Here is a 15,551-nt window from a genome sequence, read left to right as displayed (position 1 = left end):
TCTATCGCTCTTATCAGGAGAACCACAATAACTTCCGATCAATTGTGTCTTTCGAATTACATAAGTTCCTTTCATTGTCAAATTCAAGACTAACGACAAACTCTCCAAACTTAACTTGACATACCCCTGACTCCATTAGATCTTAAGGTCTAAGGCAGAATAACCCTTAACCTTATTTTCATCCCCTATCTATATGACAAGTTAGCCCGTTGATCCGTTCATTCATTGAGTCTAACACGGCCACACAAAATAGGTCGTGACATTAGTCTGTCTTCTTTTTCAAAGTCTGGATGCTTCACGGCCTTTTCCTTTTCCCTTGCCTTTTCTTCTATATAACCATTCACTTGCTCATCATCTCTCTTCCCCCTTTTCCCTTTTCGCAGCCAAAGCTAGCTACTTCTAAGCTAAGCAACTGCACTGCTGTAAAAATTATCATTCAGTAATAGCTAATAGGTTGAAAGAGATGGAGAAGAAAAACATTAGGGAAGGTGTAAGCGGAGACATAATGAAGAAAAGTCCTTCTGAGCAGGCCCTTGCGGAGCTTTTTTAGGGGAAGAATGGAGGCGATAAGGACATTTCTATTGCTGATCTTGATCAGCATCCCTCCCTCCTCATAAATCAGGTATATATGTATTTCATTCATTCCTCATCTATCACCGATTGATGTGTACAAATATGGGCTTGTTTAGTTATCAATGGATCCGTCAAAATGTCGTTTTCAACGTGCCTTTTGACTTGAAAACTTTATTTGGTAAATAGCGGTTTGGAGCAACGAATTTGTTCCAAACCGTCAAAATCTGAAACTAATGCCCAAAACGCCCTTAATCCTTTTTTTTTTTTTTACTTTGGTTTGTTTAATAATTAACAGAAGTCTCAGACTTCTAAAAAACCCTGATGTGAGAATCAGATGGGCTGGAGTGAATAAGGGGGCGTCGAGCTCGACGCCCTCATTTACTTTAAAATTCTATATACATTAGTTTGTTTTCTTTTTTTTTTTTTCTTTTTTTTTTAAAATTTAATAATAATAATAATAATATTATTATTATTATTATTATATTAGTTTATTTATTATTATTATTATTATTATTATTATTATTATATATATATATATACCCTTTTGGTCATTTTACATATTAACTGCTAATCTAAACAGCTACTTTTATCAAACATCCTTTTACAAACTGCTGGTCAAACTCACTAACACAATTCACTATTTGTTAACCGCTAATATAGGACATGTTTGGTTAGCAGCGAATCCGCCATTTTTTGGCGAATTTGACTAAAATCAGCATTTTGACTTGGTCAAAACGCTGATTCTAGTGTTTGGTTATCAGCGGTTTAGAGCAGCGATTTTGTTCCAAACCGCTGAAACCCAAACGCTGCAATTAGCAGCGTTTGAGGTTGGCATTTTGGGGAAGGTTAAAACCTTCCCCAAAACACCCTCCATTCTATTCTATTTAATTAATTTAAAAAAAAAATTAATTATAAAAAAAAATTAATACTGTGATAAGAAGCCTGAGGCTTCTTTAAATAAAGAAGCCTCAGGCTTCTTCACTCTTGCCCATCTGATGTGGGATGGGCAAGAGTAAAACTGAAGGGGCGTTGAGCTCCCTTTTATAAGGGAGCTCAACACCCCTTTTCCTCTAAACTTTCAATGTGGGATCTGTGATCCCACATCTTTTTTTTTTTCTTATTATTATTATTATTTATTAATTAATAACAATAATAATAATAATAATAATAATAATAATAATAATAATAATAATAATAATAATAATAATAATAATAGTATTAGTAGTAATAATAATAATAATAATAATATTATTATTATTATTATTGTTGTTATTATTATATATATGTATACTCTTTTGGTCATTTTACATGTTAACCGCTAATTTTACCAAACATCTTTTTACAAATCGCTGATACAATTCACTGGTCAAACTTGTTAATACAATCCGCTATCCGATAACTGCTAACACAATCCGCTACCGCTAACCGCTGACCGCTGATAACCAAACAAGGCCATAATCTGCTAACCGCTGATTGCCAAACCAGCCCTATTAATAACACACACTCTTTCGTTCCTAATTAATCGAAAGTTCAGCACTATTATTTAGTATTTACAAGTGGGCCGGGTAGTGATTATTAGAAAACTTTTTTAAAGTACATGTAAAAAGTCAGTGCTGCAACTTGGCTAATTTGTAACAATTTACCAATCAACATGTGCAGAGTGTCAAGTGTCTTTTATATATACACTGTATACTTGTAAAATGACCTAACCAAAAATAATAATTATAATTTTAGTGGGTCTATTTATTATTTCAATGAGAAATTAAGAGCATTTTTTGTTGGATATAAAATATTTTTCAAAGATTTCTCAACATTTGAGGGAAATGTTTGATTAAAAAATATTTGAGGGAAATGCGATTTTCTCTTATTTGGTTCATGAAATTTATTTTTAGAATTCCTTAAATTTGAGGAAAAAGTTTTTTTTGCCACACAATAAAAAAATATATATTATTTGCTTACTTGGTAGAAAAATTCTACCCTTATAGAACTCTTATTATTATTATTATTATTATTATTATTATTATTATTATTATTATTATTATTATTATTGTGTAAAAATATATTGCTCTTTATACTTATTATTCTTTAGAATTCTAAACATAATCAAACATTGAAATCAATATTTGAGTAGCTAACCAAACAATGGAATTAATATTTCAAGTAATTTTTTTCGTAATCAAACAATAAAATCAATTTTTCTGATAATTTTTTTAAAATAAGTGTTTTTTATTTAATCAGTTTATTTCTTTGATTTATAAAATTTCAAATTCAAAATTTGTAAAGACAACAATATTTATAGATTTTTGTGCAACGAATAAAATTCTCTTTCGTAGACAACAACTTTATTTATAGAACTAGTTTTTTTTTACGCGCATTGCGCGATTGGGATAATGTCCAATGTTTATTATTATTATTATTATTATTATTATTATTATTATTATTATTATTATTATTATTATTATTATTATTATTATTATTATTATTATTATTATTATTAGGTCATGTGACATGCTAATCTAAACAGTTATTCTTTTCAAATATATTTTTACCAACGGTTGATATAATTTCGTGATCAAATCCGCTAATATAGTCTGCTAACTGCTTATTGTCAAACAAGGACATTGCGAGGTAATTTTCCATTTCAATTTGTTGTGTGATTTGAATACTCTCTTTGTCAACAAATCTCTCAAGTAGTTAATATGATTGGCTTAATTATAGTTTTTAAATTTTTTTCATGGTATTAATAAAATACTTGGTAAATAAATATATAGCATTATTTTGTATTATAACTTTGATATTTAATAAAAAAACACTGCACAAAAAAAAATAGACAATGTAGTGAATATAATCAATTGATGAATTTGAATGTAAATAATATTTTTTTTACATTGGAAAAAAAAATAAAGACAATATAACTAATGAAATTATTATTTTTAATTAATTTATTGATAATGAATAAATTTTTTTTGAATAAAGACATTGTAAGGACAATGTAGTGAATATAATCAATTGATGAATTTGAATGTAAAGAATTTTTATATATATTGGAGAAAAATAAAGAAAATATAACTAATGAAATTATTTCTCTTATTTAATTTATTGATAATGAATAAATTTTTTTTGAATAAAAACATTGTACACACATAATTCTAAATTAAAGAATATGTATTATTTTTTTGTTGTAGCTACTAAATTATTATTTAATTTAATAAGATTAAAATAGAGTACTAATTATGCCAACTTTGATTGAGATGAGGTTCGAACCTAAGACCTTTTTTATTAAAATCAATGAGTAAGTTAACGGTGAACTAACAAAAATTAACGGAAAAGATAATATTTAACGGAAAAGTTAAGGGAAAATCATAAAATTAAGGATAAATTAGTAAATCTCAAAGAAAAATTAAAATTTGATCAATCTAAGTCATTCATTTGATTAAAAAAATCAATCTGAGTCATTCATTTGATTAAAAAATTTGACCACCATTTTTTCTACCCATTATAGGCCTAACTCTCTTGGGCTCTTATTAGTATACTAGTTTTTTACGCGCATTGCGCGATTGGGATAATGCCTAATGCTTTTTTTTTTAATAAGTACTTTAAAGTATATTAAGGCAAGATTATATTGAAATTGTTCATGCATAGATAATTGAAGGTTGAATTTGCGTATTTAAATAGGTAATTCTTCTCCCAAAGGTTGAGTCCCCAACCCCAAGGGTCCCCCACACTCCGACCCGACAGAGCATTGTGGGAAGTTGTAAATCACGGTGACTCAATGGTTCAGCAGACAGGGCCAAATGCTGATACGCACAAGAAATCTTCCCACTTTGGACATAATTCCCGCCGCCGAGGTTCAAACCTTGGTCTCTTCTCCCAAATACTACCCACTAAACCATTGAACTAAGCTCGTGCAGGTTAAATAGGTAATTATAAGTTTACAAATGCAAGATAATATAGTCAATATTGATTATAATTGTCAATAAAATAATTGTATAGGTATGGTTGAAACCAAATACGGGACATAAGGGAGAACAAATAAAAATTAGGGCATAAAATATTAAATATATACTAATATTGTTTGAGGAGATTCTGACATTAGGATTTGTGGTTAAGTTCTATTAAGACTTTAATATTAGAATTAGATTAATGGTGTAGTTATAATTCTATATTAGACTAACGGTGAATTAACGAAAAAGTTAAATGGATAATCATATAATTAAGGATAAATTAGAAAAGGATATGAACCATAAATTAGAAAATCTTAAAAGAAAAAAATTAAAACCTGAACAATATGAACCATTCATTTGATTTAATAATTTGGCGGTCATTTTTTCTACCCAATGTTAATAATTAAATAAATTCGCTGGTCAAATCCGCTAGTATAATCCGCTAACGCTAACCGCTACTGCTGATTATCAAACAAGGACATTGCGAGGTAGTTCTCACTTCAATTTGTTGTGTGATTTGAATACTCTCTTTGTCACAAATCTCTGTAGTTAATATGGTTGGCTTTATTAATTATATTTTTTTAATTTTTTCATGGTATTAATAAAATACTTGGTAAATAAATATATAGCATTATTTTATGTTATAACTTTAATATTTAATTAGAAAAATAGTGCACAAAAAAAGATAATAGATAATGTAGTGAATATAATCAATTGATGAATTTGAATGTAAAAAATTTTACATTTCAGAAAAATAAAGACAATATAATGAAAATATTTCTTTTAATTAATTTATTGATAATTAATATTTTTTTTTCACTGAATAATGACATTGTAAGGACAATGTAGCGAATATAATCAATTAATAAATTTGAATATAAAGAATTTTTATATTGAAGAAAAATAAAGACAATATAACTAATAAAATTATTTATCTTATTTAATTTATTGATAATGAATAGTTTTTTTTTTTTTGAATAAAGACATTGTGGACACATAATTTTAAATTAAAGAAATGCATATGTATTATTTTTTGTTGTAACTACTAAATTATTATTTATGTAATTTAATAAGAGTAAAATAGAGTACTAATTATGCCAACTTTGTTTGGGATGAGGTTCGAACCTAAGGCCTTTTTTTTTTTTTATTGAAATCAATGAGTAAGTTAACGGTGAACTAACGGCAATTCTTAAAATTTTAACGGAATTAGTAACGGTGTGTGGGTATTTTAGGAAATTTTAGTGTAAAATTTAATTCTGATCAATCTTTTAATCAATCTGAGCCATTCATTTGATTAAAATCTGTGACCGCCATTTTTTCTACCCATTATAGGCCTAACTCTCTTGGGCTCTTATTAGTATAGTAGATATAGTAGATAGTATAGTAGATAGTAGATAGAGTACTAATTATGCCAACTTTGATTGAGATGAGGTTCGAACCTAAGACCTTTTTTATTAAAATCAATGAGTAAGTTAACGGTGAACTAACAAAAATTAACGGAAAAGATAATATTTAACGGAAAAGTTAACGGAAAATCATAAAATTAAGGATAAATTAGTAAATCTCAAAGAAAAATTAAAATCTGATCAATCTAAGCTATTCATTTCATTAAAAAAATCAATCTGAGCCATTCATTTGATTAAAAAATTTGACCGCCATTTTTTCTACCCATTATAGGCCTAACTCTCTTGGGCTCTTATTAGTATAGTAGATTTCGTGCAATTCTCTTTCGTTCTGTTTTAGTGCTGTCTTGGAAATCCACGTATACATCAATATCGAAGTAAGGTGGACACGATTCCAAAATTGTTTATAATTATGGATATAGAGTTTTATAATTGTAAATATAATGTTCAATAATTGTGAATATAAAATTCAAAAATTATGAACATAGAGTTTTATAATTATGAATATAGAGTTCAGTAATTATGAACATATAATTTTATAATTGTAAATATTGAGTTCAATAAATTATGATGAATATGAAGTTCAAAAATTATGAACATAGGGTTTTATAATTATGAACATAAAATCAAGATGGACACGGTTTTACGGCATAACAATCCTGAATTAAGTTATTTATGTATTGTGATTGTGATGCGCGACGCAGGATGTAATGCATGGGCTTTCGAGTTTCAATCCCTTGAATGATCATGTCAATTTTTGGTCTAAGAAAACAACTCACAGCCATGTAGGCATTGTAGGACCTGGGGATGCACAGTCTTCAATATGTGGTACGTATTGCCTCTTCTTCCCAACAATCCTTCAGCCCGGATGACTTGATCGTAACTTAACTCTAATATCACTTGTTAAGAACAAACACACTTACGCCAAAAGCTATAGTTAGTAGCGAATGAGTAACTTTATTTTCTTATAATAGATTACCATCACATTTTCAAAATATTGGGTGTTGAATTTGACCATTTACTGATTTCCACCCAACAATCTTCCAACCACATGGTGCTAAGTTAGATATTTACCGGGCCGGGGCCGGGCCCCGCCCAACACTTACTCCTCCCATTCTAGCTAATCTATACTTGATAAATTAAAGTATAATCTCACATACTTATGCTTTATATATGTTGATAAATTTGAGATATTACAAAAAATACTGGAGCTACCAGTGGATCCTCTCACGAACTATGGGAGGATGAGGACATGGGCGCAGAAGAAGGAGGTGCATGTGAGGAAAGCGTGATCAATAATAATGATGTGAAACGCACAAAGAGGTACTCTACTCGTGTAATCTAAAATTTCATAAGCATGCAACATTTATATTTTATAGCGTGAAACCGGTCATGAGAGTTGATATTTTTATATTATAGCTAGCTAGGGCGTATCATTTACATTATATAACTAGACAAATTTATATTTATTATTAGAAATACATATAAATAATATATGTGTGTGAGATAAAAAATAATAATTAAATCTTCCTAATATAATAAGTATATATAAAAACTAAGTTAATAATTAGTCATTTTAGTATGTACTCCGATCCGTATAATATAAATGATGTGGTTTGTGTTATTTATTTATTTATTAAATATTAAATCATATTAAATAAAAATATAAATGCAATAGTTCTAGTATTGTGTAGTTGTGTTTAGTTACTTGATCTATTTACCCCTCAATAATATAATACCCTTCACCGTACTATACCTTTAAATTAATTGTAAGCAATATATAGTCAAAACCAAAATACCAAGACTATGTGGTTTAATGGTACCCGGGTTGGACTTTCATTTGAAAGGTTATGAGTTTGAGCATTAGTGGAGGCGTTATTAGTTATTTGTGTTTCAATACTTTGGGAAAGTATAAAAAAAATGAGTTAATACCCAAAATCGTCCTTGACTATAGTGGTTTTTCTCAATTTCGTCCTAAACGACTTTGGTGACCTAATATCGTCCCAGACTTTTGTGTTTCGCTCAATTTAGTCCTCCATGTGTTATTTCGTCAAATTGGTGTTAAATAAAGGGACAATTCAGTAATGTCAATATTGATCTCTCTTTACTTTCAACTTGTGAAGTGCGAAATTCCTATTTCTTGTATGAATTACACCCAGAATTACTCCTGAACCTGCAAATCAAATTTTATATTCGCAGTTTTAGGAGTAATTCTGGGAGTAATTCGTAAAAAAAAAAAAAAAAAAAAAAAAGATTTCGCAGTTCACATGTCTATGAGTAAAGAGATGCCAATATTAAAATTACTGAATTGTCTATTTATTTAATACCAAATGGACAGAATAACAAATGAGGGACTAAATTGAGCAAAAACACAAAAGTCTGGAACTAAATTGAGCGAAACACAAAAGTCTGGGACGATATTAAGTCACCAAAATCGTTTAGGACGAAATTGAGAAAAACCCCTATAGTTGAGGACGATTTTGGGTATTAACTCAAAAAAATAGTCAAAACCAAAATGGAATTGAATGCAATAGAATAAAAATGTAATTATAAAATAAAGTGGGGCTTATCGATCTCCTAGCTACAAGCTAGCTAGCTAGGTTACAACTTGTAAAAAAAAAAAAAAAAAAAAAAAAAAAAAAAAAAAGGTGAAGTGTCTGCAAATTAAATTGAAGCTAGCTACATTGTGTTCTCTACTCTCAGGATGACTTCCAATAGGAAATCTGCTAGGCGTTCAAGAAGAAGAAAGCAAGAGCAGTTGGCAGAACTGGAAAACCAAGTATATATTAATTAATTAATATAAATAGACAAATTTTTAGTTTCCATCATTATTGCTTTTTTTTATATTTTTTTTTCCTGGCAGGTTGATCAACTATGAGGAGAAAATGCATCTTTGTTCAAGCAGCTTGCAGGTGCTGCTCAACAATATAAAGACTCTTCAACAAATAATCGAGTGCTTAAATCAGATGTGGAAGCATTGCGAGCCAAGGTAATTTTAATTAATTAATAGTTTACACACATATATAGGGTCCCGTTCAGGTGCGAACCTGCACAACAAAGAATGAAATGCGTACTACATAAGTGCACAACAACAACTTCAGCTAGCTCCGCAACTATGTACTACCGAATGCACCACACCTACTACATGATGCACCAAAACTAGTACATGAATGCACCGAAATTAATTATTACACGAATGCACTGTGTTGCTACATACATTCATGCATATAGTACCTACGGTGCTATACATTCATGTACGTAGAACTTATGGTGCATTTCTCCATAAGTTCACATGAGAAGGCCGGTTCTTATTTAAAAGCAACTATATATATATATATATATATATATATATATATATATATATATATATATATATATATATATATATATATATATATAGGGAATAGTTCAGGTGCGGGAATGGCTTCCCGTGCGGTTGGACGCACCTTTAGCATTAAAATGGGGCACATTAAGTATTAACTTTGCGCATCTTAGTTTATAACACTCACCTCAATTCAAGCATACGAATCACGCACCTTAAGCACACAACACATGCACATTAAGCGCAAAACTCACGCACATTAAGCACAAAACTCACACACCTTAAGTTTCAACAACTACTCACATTAAGCACTAACCCCACGCACCTTAAACACAAACCCCACGCACCTTAAGCACAAATCTCACGCACCTTAAGCACAAACCTTAGGCACTTAAGTTCCAACAACTACTCACATTAAGCACACAACCCACACACCTTATATATGCACAAACCACATGCACCTTAAGCACAAACCACATGCACCTTAAGCACAAACCACACGCACATTAAGCACAAAACTCACGCACATTAAGCCCAAACCCAAGCACCTTAAATTTACCTAGATGCAAAAATTACCAAATTGCCACCACATTTTTTTTAAAAAAAAAATTGGTAATCTTGGACATTTATTTAAGTAAGATCAATGGCTCATATTTAACCGCACAACCGCACCTAGAGTTGCCAACCACACCAGAACCTAATTATATATATAAGAGATGGTGTGAATATATAGAGTTTCAAATAGTATAATATGATGAGATTATGAGTTTTTGGATTGATCGAATGAGACAGAGCTACAACCAGGATTAGAACTCTAACTACTCCTATACATCAGGATAACAGTTGGAGACTAATTCCTGTCTACAAATAACAATAACAAATAACATTATTACTCACACACCCCCTAAAGTTCAAGGTGGTAGAGAGACTACACTGAGCTTGGACCGTAGAGAGGTGAACCGAGCTGCTGGCAGCGGTTTGGTGAAGATGTCGGCTAACTGATCTTTCGTCGATACAAAGTTCACCAGAAAGTCCCCAGCCGCGACCTTGTCACGAACAAAGTGGAAATCAATTTCCACGTGCTTGGGGCGGACATGAAACACAGGATTGGCGCACATGTAGGTCGCTCCGAGGTTGTCGCACCATAGTGTGGCAGGTGTTCCAGCATGTAAACCTAGCTCCTTCAGAAGCGAGACAACCCAGGTGACCTCAGCTGCGACGTCAGCTAACCCCTTGTATTCAGCCTCGGTGGAAGAGCGGGCCACAGTTTTCTGCTTCCGAGAGACCCAGGATATGAGATTTGAACCCAAAAAGACTGCATAGCCGCTGGTTGACTTTCGATCCACCGGACATCCGGCCCAATCTGAATCTGAGTAGGCGTATACATCACAAGTAAGAGAGGGCATCAACTTCAGACCGTATGAGAGAGTGGCCTTGACGTAGCGTAGGACACGCTTCAGTAGACCCAGTGTTCTGTAGTCGGCGCATGCATAAACTGGCAGAGCCGGTTGACAGCATAGGATAGATCCGGCCGGGTGATGGTTAAGTATTACAACGCCCCAGCGAGACGCCGATACTGTGTCGGATTATCAAACGGTTCTGTTGCCGGGGCAGCGGATTGAGTTATGGAGGCCAGAGTGGCTAACGGCTTGCAATCAGCCATACCTGCACGAGTTAAGACATCATTCATGTAGCGGCGTTGAGATAGGAAGAGGCTGCCGTCAGTAGAAATGGTTTCGATGCCGAGAAAGAAACTCGGTGTGCCCAAGTCACGAATTTTAAACACAGTCGAGAGACGTTGGAGCATAGCGGTGAGCAAGGTTGAATCGTTGCCCATCATTATGATATCGTCGACGTAGACTAGTAAAAAGACTCGTGAAGCCCCTGCAGTGTAATGAAAAAGGGATACGTCTGTTTTGGACGCTGAAAAACCTGCAGTGAGCAAATAATCATGCAGACGCTTGAACCACGCACGTGGTGCCTGTTTCAAGCCATATAAGGATCGTTGCAAATGACACACATGATCGGGATGCGTCGGGTCTTCATACCCTGGTGGCTGCCGCATGCACACGGTTTCAGCCAAGCGCCCGTTCAAGAAGGCGTTGTGCACATCCAGTTGCCGTAGAACCCAACCACGTGAAACGGCAATAGAGAGTAACAGCCGTACGGTGGTCGGCTTGACAACAGGACTGTAGGTGTCGAAGAAGTCCTCACCAGCTACCTGGTTAAACCCCTTGGCTACTAGACGAGCCTTGTGACGTTCAATAGTCCCATCGGCTTTTCGTTTAGTACGATATACCCATTTGCAGCCCACGATGTTCATGTCCGGCTTCGCCGGAGTCAGCGTCCAGGTGTTGTTGTGCATGAGTGCATTGAACTCCTGGTCCATGGCATCACGCCACTCGGGGTGGCCCACAGCTTGAGAATACCAAGTAGGCTCAGGTGAGGCTGTGAGAGCTTGGAACGGCTCATCAGTGCCCTGTGTCATGCGCCGTAGCCTCATGACGTGTGCACGGACTTGTGGTCGTGCTCGTGCAACCCGTCGCCGCGCCGGTGGTGCGGTCGCGGGTCCCGGTAGAGCTAACCGAGGTACAACTGGCTCGGGTGGCTCGGGTTCAGGCACCAAAGGAGCCGCTGATGCCAAAGGGGCCACTGATGGCACTAATGGTCCAGAACCCCATGGTGTCGGAGTAGTTTCTGAGCTTATAGGAGCCTGCAATGGTAAAGCAGTTGCAAATGGAAAGATTGCCTCGTCAAATCTGACATGACGGCAGATAAAGGTTTTGCCCGTGTTAAGATCCATGCACCTGTAACCCCTAAAGGACTTAGGATATCCTAAAAAAACGCAGGGTGCAGAGCGGTACTCGATCTTATGCCGATTATACGGCCTGAGATATGGGTAGCACGGACACTCAAAGACTCTAAAGAAAGTGTATGGAGGTGACGTATTGTAGAGACATTCATATGGACTTTTGAATTTTAAAACAGATGAGGGCATGCAATTGATTAGGTGAGTAGCCGTCTCAAAAGCCCAATCCCAATATTTTAGTGGAACGGAACCTTCGGCGAGTAAAGCCAACCCGGTTTCGACAATGTGTCTGTTCCGGCGCTCGACTCTACCGTTTTGTTCGTGCGTGTAGGCGCAAGATTGCCTATGCACGATCCCAAGTGACTCAAAAATGGAATGCAAGTGACGGTACTCACCGCCTAAATCTGACTGGATGGTCTTTATTGAACGCAAAAAACGGCGTTCTACCATCACACGAAACAACTGGAAAACTTTATAAATATCTGATTTCACCCGTAAGGGATAAAACCAGCTGAAACGGGTGTGGTCATCCACGAAGAGTACAAAATATCTAAATCCATCATAAGAGATAACGGGAGATGGACCCCAAATATCCGTATATAAGAGATCTAGTACATTATTACTACTAGAATTGACCCTATCTAACGGGAACCGTGACGACTTGCCCAGTTGACACGCGGAACACAACCCGGAGGGACTCGTTTTATTTGACGTGACCGGACATCTTTTTAGAATGTGTTACAGAACGCGGGAATGCGGGTGGCCCAACCTGCAATGCCAGACACTAGAGGACGCGCAAGCACTTATGTAAACCAGATGTGCCCCAGGAACTGACAGCTTGTAAAGACCTCCCACGCTAGGACCCTTAATTAGAGGTGTTTTGGTAACTGAGTCCTTCACAACAAAATAATCAGCGTGAAATTCAAAAAACACGTTATTATCTTGTGCAAAACGATTGACAGACAAAAGTGGAACAGATAACTGGGGAACATGTAGAATATTTGACACTTTAAGAGTTCTAGACACAGAAGGTAAAAATGCATAGCCAACACGTTCAATCCCCAAACCTGTACCGTTGCCCACGCGGAGGACATCCCAGCCGGAATAAGGCTCGGATTGCGCGATCATGCTCAGATCAGGAGTCGCGTGCGAGGATGCTCCCGTGTCGGGGAACCATGCTTCACTGCCGGCGGTGGTCGCATCATCTCCGGCCACAACCATGTTTGCCTGCGGCTGTCCACTGTACCGGTGGTAGCAATTGGTTGCGATGTGCCCATAGTTCCGGCATATCTGACAACGTGGAGTCCGGCCGCCGCGTCCACCACCTTGTCCGCCACGCCCTCGTCCATTGTTCCGGCCACGACCCTGGCCAGCGTTGGAGTGATGCCGGCCGCCAGAGCCACCACTGTTATTCTGCCTGCGACCTCGTGACGCCATCATCGCCGTCGGGGAGCCACCAGCTACGCCATCATTCGCCGAGAAATCTTCCGCGAAGATGAACTGTTGAGCGTGCAGAAAATCCGATAACTGAGGAATGGTTACCGGAGTTCCAGTGACGGCTAACGAGGCAGCCATGGCGCGGAACTCAGGGCGGAGACCTCTGAAGACGTAGAGATTCTGTTCGTCTAAGGACATTGGACGTCCGGCCAAAGCTAGATCCTCGACGATTAACTGAGCCCTTCCGAGGTATTCGGCTGGCGTACTGTCGCCTTGGCGTAAGCTCTGGAACTGAGCAATGAGATTCAGGCAGCGCGCCCTTGTGGACGATCCCAACGCCGCTGTGACAGACAGCCACACTTCGCGCGACGTGTTGCGCCCCACCGCCAAATACATTACCTCGTCGGCAAGGGAAGAGACGAGGAGCGACAAGATCGCTTGATCTTGCTGGACCCAGAACGCATACGCTGGGTTTGGGGTGGTGGCGGAGACCGTGGCGTCGGAGACTTCATCGCCGGCGGTAGTCGAAGGCAGAACGGCCGGCGGACATGGCAGCTCGCCATCCACATAACCAAGTAAGCCTTGGCCACGGAGGAAGGGGATCATTTGTGTTCTCCAACAAAGGAAATTTCTTGTTGTTAATTTCAGCGACACAAAATGGTGCGCCGATGATAGGGAGGTGGGGGTTGCCGGCGAACTAGTGGTGATAGCGGCGGTAACTGTACGCTCGCTTGAATTCGTCGACATTTTGGGAAGAGAGAGAGAGAGAAACCCAGTCTGATACCAGATGAGATTATGAGTTTTTGGATTGATTGAATGAGACAGAGCTACAACCAGGATTAGAACTCTAACTACTCCTATACATCAGGATAACAGTTGGAGACTAATTCCTGTCTACAAATAACAATAAAAAATAACATTATTACTCACAAATATAATATCAACTAATTACAATTTATTTATGTAATAATGATGTATCGTGTGGTTTAATTTGTATATGTAAATGTAATGTAATTAGGTGAAGCTAGCATAAGATATGGTTGGTCGAGGTTCAGTGAATTCTAGTTTGAGCCATCTTATTCAAAACTATCTCACCGCTCCGGCAACTACACTAGGCATTAATAATGTATGCCGTTTGGATAATATGTCTTCTACAATGATAAGTGTCCCCGAATTGGAAGGCCATGCCCATGATTATTCGTCGTCACTGCTTCAAAGGGTAGCAATCCAGGGGCCAACTTCAACTATGGAACATCACAATAATGTTGATTCTTATACTGATAGTAACTTGAAAAATAATAATAATAATAATAATAATAATAATAATAATAATAATAATAATAATAATAATAATAATAATAATAATAATAATAATAATAATAATAATAATAATAATAATGGAGTTATAAGTGAAGTTGTGAGCTGCGTATCAGATATGTGGTCCCCGTTCGCTAGTTAGCTAGCTACGATCGGATCGGAACCTCAATCTATCTCAAACTTTAATAATTAAGTTTCTTAGTTGTACTATTAGTATTAATATTGGTGAGCTTACGATAAACAAAGTTTGTTTAAGATCAGATGGTCTAATCTGGCCTTATTATATATGTAGTTTCATCTAAGTTGTACCTACTTTTGCTACCCTTATATATCTAGACTAGACTAGATGTGTGCACTTGGTTTATTATGTTACGTTGGTGCAATATAATGTAAATGTGATTAAGTTTTCTATTTAATTTGTTTTTGTTTTCTTGACTCCTGTCTATCCCAATTGTTAAAACTTACTCCGATCGAATTTACTAAACTAGCAAATAATATGACAAGTTATACTAGCAATCATGATCTACATTGCAATATGAACCACAAATAAATATTCTTTTTTAGTATACTGAATCTTTATTTTTAATGTACTCAAAATTCATTTTTAGTATAGTATACATAAAAATGAATATTCAGTACACAAAAAATGAATCTTCAGAAAATAAACATTCAATATACTAAAAGGAGCGCCTTCAATATACTAATAATAAATTTTATGTCAAATGGTTTTAAGGTGGACGGAAGAA

General features: G+C 35.7%; 1 pseudogene; it reads left to right on the top strand.

Moving 5' to 3' along the window:
• The first annotated feature begins 344 nt into the window (after positions 1–344).
• Positions 345–15,240, top strand: LOC109154668 (annotated as a pseudogene).
• Positions 15,241–15,551: the final 311 nt, after the last annotated feature.

This window comes from Ipomoea nil, unplaced genomic scaffold (genome assembly GCF_001879475.1).
Source record: "Ipomoea nil cultivar Tokyo-kokei standard unplaced genomic scaffold, Asagao_1.1 scaffold2653, whole genome shotgun sequence".
In the NCBI taxonomy this organism is placed as follows: Eukaryota; Viridiplantae; Streptophyta; class Magnoliopsida; order Solanales; family Convolvulaceae; genus Ipomoea; species Ipomoea nil.
The sequence above is the reverse complement of the archived record's forward strand: the minus strand, read 5'-3'. Positions and strand labels throughout refer to the sequence as shown.